The 6,639-nt window shown below is 33.2% G+C and overlaps 1 long non-coding RNA gene across 4 annotated transcripts; it reads right to left on the reverse strand.

The window, feature by feature from the left end:
- Positions 1–606: 606 nt before the first annotated feature.
- Positions 607–5,326, reverse strand: LOC110794876 (uncharacterized). 4 transcript variants are annotated; one of them, XR_002535145.2, is made up of 4 exons: positions 5,186–5,326; positions 3,672–3,912; positions 2,999–3,130; positions 607–1,626 (listed from the first exon to the last, which is right to left on the reverse strand). It is a non-coding gene; the product is annotated as an uncharacterized lncRNA (long non-coding RNA). The 4 variants fall into 4 exon arrangements; XR_002535143.2 differs by having other exon boundaries at positions 3,672–3,918; XR_008923077.1 differs by lacking the exon at positions 5,186–5,326 and having other exon boundaries at positions 607–1,137; positions 1,360–1,626; positions 3,672–5,170.
- Between the last annotated feature and the right edge of the window lie 1,313 nt (positions 5,327–6,639).

Raw genomic sequence — 6,639 nt, forward strand, 5'->3', positions numbered from 1 at the left:
AGCATTAGACCTTTTAACGTGAAAAAGGCCTCACCTTTAATATGCTCCATAACTTGAAATTGATTCTAGTTTAAGGAGGAGTTGATCTCACTTAAGCATCATTGAATATTGAAAGTAGGACTTGTATTTGCACTAGTACATAATTAAGTTTAGGTAACACCCAAAAACTGTTACATAAAGGGGGTAAAGTGTATCCATAGATTATAAGTAATACTTTGTGGGTGATACATCTGCTTGTGCTACCTATTCTATTAGGTAACACTTTTAATAACATATGATAACACTTTTACTAGTGTTACCAAAAGTTATTTTATGTAACACTTTTCTATTCCCATTGTAGCACTTTAGAAGTGTTACTCGTAATATCTTAGGTAACACTTTTTAACCATTAGTATCACTTTATTGATTCATAGGTATCACTTTTCACCATATAACGTAACACCTTGTTCACTATTAAGTAACACTTTTCTATTATTAGGTAACATTACATATTTAACATTTTTCTTTTTAAAATAATAATAATAATTATTATTATTATTATTATTATTATTTAACATATGCAATATTTTTTTAAAAAACAAAATAAAACTATATTAAGTTGTGAAATTAGCATATAGGATAGACAATAATTTAATTGATATAATTATATAGTTGCTTACAAAAACATCTACAAACACCAATTTTCTTGTTTGTCTAAGTACTCTAATAATCAAAACAAAAGTCAAGTCGTGCTTTCATTCATCATAGTTTATCCAAACAATCATGCTTACACTAAACTAGTCCACAATGTAAGTAGCCTAAATCCACAATGCGCCTCAACTTCTCCTTGTACTCACCAATCCAATTTCCTGCTATAGTAGCATCCGCCACAACAATAGAAAGTTCATTGTCATCCATGAAGAACTTTTCCTTGAAATTGCGAAGTTCTTCTAGTATAATAAACATATATCCCTTGTACTCTTCCAATAGTTCATCTTGTCAAATGAGCCATCCAACTTCTATAAATGAGCCAAGCCCGTCCCTTCTAAGTCGCTGATATCATCTAATTCCATATCTATATTGGCATCTCCTGGTGACATTCTCGACAGTTTGCGAATTGACAGCATACTGCATTTTCAGCTTCACTGGTTCTGAATGCTGAAATGTAAGGATACAAGTTCCATATTTGCAAGTTCATACAGGAAATTACTGAACGTATTGTAAAGTAACAACAACATATACATTACTGCTAAAATACTTGTTCTTCACACCTGTAAGACAAAAATATGCTGAAACCCTAAAAATATGCAGCAAATGAGGTGCGAGAATTCAACATTATGCTACTTGTGTAGGAAATATTCTTAAACACCTGAATCATACCTATACGTGCTACACTGATTGTGTATGTGAAATCGTATAGTTGCAAATACCACCATGTGCATGCTATTTCCATTAAGTTTTTCTCTTGTTACGTTATATGTGAAAACGTCACCGAGTTTGGGCTGATAAATGCAGGTCAAGCTTCAGTGTCGATGCAGGCTAATCACGTGATAAAATACGTTTACCTTAAGTTCAGAAGCAGCAGATGATAGCTGGTGGTTGCTTTCGTCCTTCATTTTGTTGTATCTTTTTATTACCATTTTCATGCTGAAAGTAGCATTCAGAACATCAATGTCATTGTTCCAAAGGATATGAATGTAGAGAAATGAACATTCATGTTAATGTGGGTTAAATGATAACTTCAATTAATTTCATTGGTAAGTTAATGCTGAGTGATGTACTTAATATGTATAAAATCTATTTGGTGGTTGTGAACTAAAATCTCGGGTTAGTAATGTACAGGAGCGGTCTCTTTATTGCCTAAGATAACCCTACTGCTCTATACATGTAAACAAGCTAGTTGAGTATCTGTGGGTTTTAGTACTCCGTAGTAGTTAGTTAGTTAACATCTCATGTTGTTGAAAGAGGGGATTTCCCTTGAATTCCAAGGTAGCGTTAGATGATGGGACTCTTAGAAGTGTTTTTTTTTTGCTAGCTAACAGGATGATCACTAAGGTCTGACAAGCAAAGCAAACTACCCTATATCAACTTCATTCAGATATATATGTGGAAAAGGAGGGGGATGCGAAGATCATTTTCTCTATTGCACAAACTAATACGTGGATGATAAATACTACAATGCAAGTAATATTCTCTATTTTCTTCCATATTTTAGTTCCCTGAAATTTGTAGTAACTGTTGTATTTGACAAGGAACATTATAGTTTTCTTTTCCTCATACAGTACTTCCATGGAAAATACAATCAGAAGACATTAATTTCTTTTGATGAGCATGGTCCTACTCTCACTTGGGTGGTCCATCTTGACCCACTAGCCTAGCCTCTTCTTGAGTCAAGGCTTAGCTGAAACAGTTTGTTGTGTCACCAACCTTCTTATCTAGACCTAACTAGACCTCTACCAAGTAACCACCCCTCATAATCTCTTTCTGCATATGCTAGACATGCTAGCAGTTGTCTCCTTTTTTTTTAATATCGAGTTTGTTTTGCAGGTAAATATATCTAATTATTGATGCAAAAAACTACATCAGAGGATTTTCTAGTAGTGGGGGCAAACCAGAAAATAAGCTCATATATCATTATCTACAAGCACAAAGAAAACAGGAACTAGCAGATGCAGACAAGCTGAAACTACAGTTGAAACTGCTTAAGATCGAACATCTAAGACCCCAAGGTCCTTCAGTACAAGAAGGAAAAACAATAAATCTCAATTAAGACACTTCGGAACTCAAACATTTATGAAATTTATGTTTTACCATTGCCACAAAGATTAGCGATTGCTTCAGCAATCATGTGAAGGGTTTGGGGATCCTCTGCATTAGTAGCAGTTATTGATGGTAAACCGACACCTTGGGCCATAATCAGCTCTTGGTTGGTTTAAGAAGTGGCAAGAAAAGAGCAACTTAATAGCACAAAAAGGAAAAGATAATGGAAGAAGCCAGAAAAAGGGTTAGCTAAACTCACCATTTATTGCTTAATTCGCAATAACGCCAACTGCAACTCGATGTATGGTCTCATTCTCAGAGCTTCTAAGAAGATTCAACACAAGGAAGTAATCCCGACCACCTGCCTCTACAATCTTCCCCTGATTTGTTTCTGCAAGATCATGGTGAGACAAATGACTCAAATCACGAAGTTTTCTAACAATATAGGTGGAAAAGTTCAAATACTTTGTAGCAGATTCAATTAACAACTGGAGTCCATCACCTTTTGCAGCCAAATTTGCAACAATATAGACGATTATAACACAATAATTTCATTTCAGTATCTACGTATTTAATCAAAGGTAACAATAAGATAGAGTATTGAATTTTATCAAATCAAAACCTAATTGCAACAATATAGACGATTATAACACAATAATTTCATTTCAGTATCTACTTATTTAATCATAGGAAACACTAAGATAGAGTATTGAATTTTATCAAAAATTCCAAAGAAGTTGACTTATGCTCTGTAAACTAGGATTCCTACAAATACCCAATTGGATTTTTCCTTTTCTGATATTTTTATCGCATGCCCAATCTGATCGTCTCTTTCCGATTAACACAAACAAAACTAATTATCATTGAGAAGAAATCAAAATTCTAAAAGCTTGAAATTAATGAAATAAAAACTATGAGAGAATTGAACTTACATAAATTAGGGATTGAAAGAGAGAGAAATCAAGGTCTGGTTTTCTGGAAGAGTATTTGAGACATTGGTGCAAAATCGACAGGTTTGATTAATCTCAAGATAACATGTTATGACGGCCGACGACCATTGTTACCGCTGGTGAAGAGTTGTTGCAACCAACACAGAGAAGATAGAAACTGAGAAGGGAGCTTGCAAAAGAGGAATCGACAGAATCAGTTGTGGTTCTTGCGTTTTCAGAACATCTACAACTTGTCAAATCAAACGAACATGAAAATAACGAAAGTTAGCTAACATGCTCATCTGGTGGACATCAATTTGTTGAATTACTTACAAGAAATAAGCATATAAGCAAGCACATCATACTACCACGGCTAGCAGTTTAATCACTCATCGCAACTAAATCAAAAGCTGGAGAAACCATAAAGAATTACTCATACTAATTAGAAGTCGATCAAAATGTAAGACATGAAATCAATATCAAACTAAACATAACTTCCTTCCCATAATCAGATTTTATGCTAAATCAAAACTAATGAAGCAACTATGCACTGTCTGTCTGTTACTGCACGCAGATCTCAAGAGAGAGAAAGATCGGCAGTGGCTGGCAATGTTACTGCACGCAAACATCGATTCGTTGAGGAATTTCCTACACAAGGCACACATAATCTTCCCCTTCTTCTCCTAGCTAGTAAAAGCTTGTTCCCAAAGAGGAATCCTGCACCAAGCACTTGACTGGTGCTACCTCTGTCAAAGCATTGGTTAGAATACTCCTTAGTCCTTACCCATCAACACATCTCTGCTCACCTAAACCTTCAATCCATTGATGTGTAAAATTTTATGTTGAAACTAACATCACCCAAAGACTCATCTTCTTTGCTTACTTATAAGTACGTTCTTAGTTTGGATGATAATTCCTCTAAGGTAAAACACTGAGAACAACCAATTAACAGTATAGTAAACTTAATCACACACATAAATACACCAGAATCAATCCAATTAATCTTGCAAAGGCTAAGTTGAAATCTGAGCACAATTCATGTATAATTCTTGAATTAACATGTTATTGGAGAAATTTACAGTTCTCATAAACTAATAAGATATGGTATTTTGAGTAAATGGTGAAAACCTAGAAGTTAATCATGTATTAGACTCAATGGAACATCAAAAGATTGAAATAAGTATAAGAACATGACAAAATTCAAAAAATTATCTAAATTGTCCCACTACATGCAAAAGAAGTTGTGAACGAGGGTATCATAAATTACCAATTTGAAGCTATACATACATCTTATGAGAAATATTGAGATAAGAACAGAGTACATGATATAATTAATTGGAAAAGAAAAAGAGAAACTTAATGTAAAATACAAATTGAACTTCACAATTAATATAACATTAAAGAGAAATTCGAGTGAAAGAAATAACTGGAATTCCTATTGATACTACACAAACCCAAATTAGCGAAAGTCATACGGAAAAAAAATATTAATAGCAGAATTGAAAGTGAAATATTACCAACAGTGCAGAGAGACGATTAGGGATTTAGGGTTGCTGAGAAGTGCGTTTTGGGCTTTGGGATGAGTGTTTGGTCACTCGGATTTTTGGGTTTTCATAAAATGGGTATTCTCTTATGTTAAAAATCAACTTCTCTTTTGTTTTTTTGTTTAAGAAAAATACTCTAAGAAAATAATTCTTACTTATTTATTAAAGCAAAGAGATGGGAACAACACTGTAAAAAAAATATAGATGGGATCTATAGTTATCATATTTTAATATGTTAATGAACTTACCACCTCTAATAGCTAGATAAGTATCATGATTTCTTAAATTGCAAATTATCAGAAAACTATTTATACTTTTTACTAAAAATAATCAAATAGTTGAAGAAATATAGATATATGCATAAATTAAATATATTATGTGAAATCCCTATAAAAAATACGATGTCGAAAATAAAAGGATTTGGTGAGAATTTGAATGGTTTAGGTCTTACATCAAAGTGAAACGTAAAAATATACTAACATAAGACATATAAAAGGTTACCATAAAGTGTTACTACAAGTGTTACAAATTACCAAAGTGATACCAGAAAGTGTTACTTATCAAAAAGGGTTACCGACAAGTGTTACAAATTATCAACGTGTTACCTGAAAGTGTTACTTAAGAAAAAGTGTTACCTGTAAGTGTTACAAATTAACAAAGTGTTACAAAAGTGATACTTAAAAGAATTTTATTTTTATAACTTATAAAGTGTTACCAAGAGGTGTTACTTAAAGTCATTTATGTACTAGTGTTGAACATAAAAAGTTGAATGTCCATGTGTTTTAGTTTGGAAAAGGGTTTGCACTTTTTCAAACATCCTTGAACTTAATTTGAAAAGATTTGTATTTTGTAAAATTGTATGGTGATTGTTGTAAAGGAGAAACTGTTCAAGTATGAAAGCTCATCACTTTACTAATCATTTTCGAAAATAAAGCTTGAATCTTGCATGTTGATATTGAAAATGTGCTTAGAAAACCAGTTGGGAAGATTTTCAAGAGTGAAAACCTCCCCAAAGATGGCACTTTTGAATATGCTTCCTAGTTAGTCATGAGCATGAACTCAAATAACAACATCATTGGAATTGTATATTGGATTTAGAAATGTAGAAAAGTAGAAAACATCATAATGATTTGATTAGGGATTCGGAATTACTTATTTATGATAAGGCCTTAGTTTTCCGATTAGTGCTCCCAATTGCTTAGATATTTTAGAAATTGAAATGGAAATTGCATGTAGATTTGGAAACTTGAATTTTGTATTTGAGTTTGAGAGAAAAATTTGAGATTACGACGTTATATTGAAATCTGCCTCCCCATTTGGTGTGGAAATGAGGGTTTATATAGGAGATTAGGCGGCTAAACTCCAAGACACGTCGATGCCTGGCGCAAGGGCAGCGCTTGGCGCAGGTGACGTGTCTCAGGCGTCGT

Source organism: Spinacia oleracea, chromosome 6 (assembly GCF_020520425.1).
Source record: "Spinacia oleracea cultivar Varoflay chromosome 6, BTI_SOV_V1, whole genome shotgun sequence".
NCBI classification, from domain to species: Eukaryota; Viridiplantae; Streptophyta; class Magnoliopsida; order Caryophyllales; family Amaranthaceae; genus Spinacia; species Spinacia oleracea.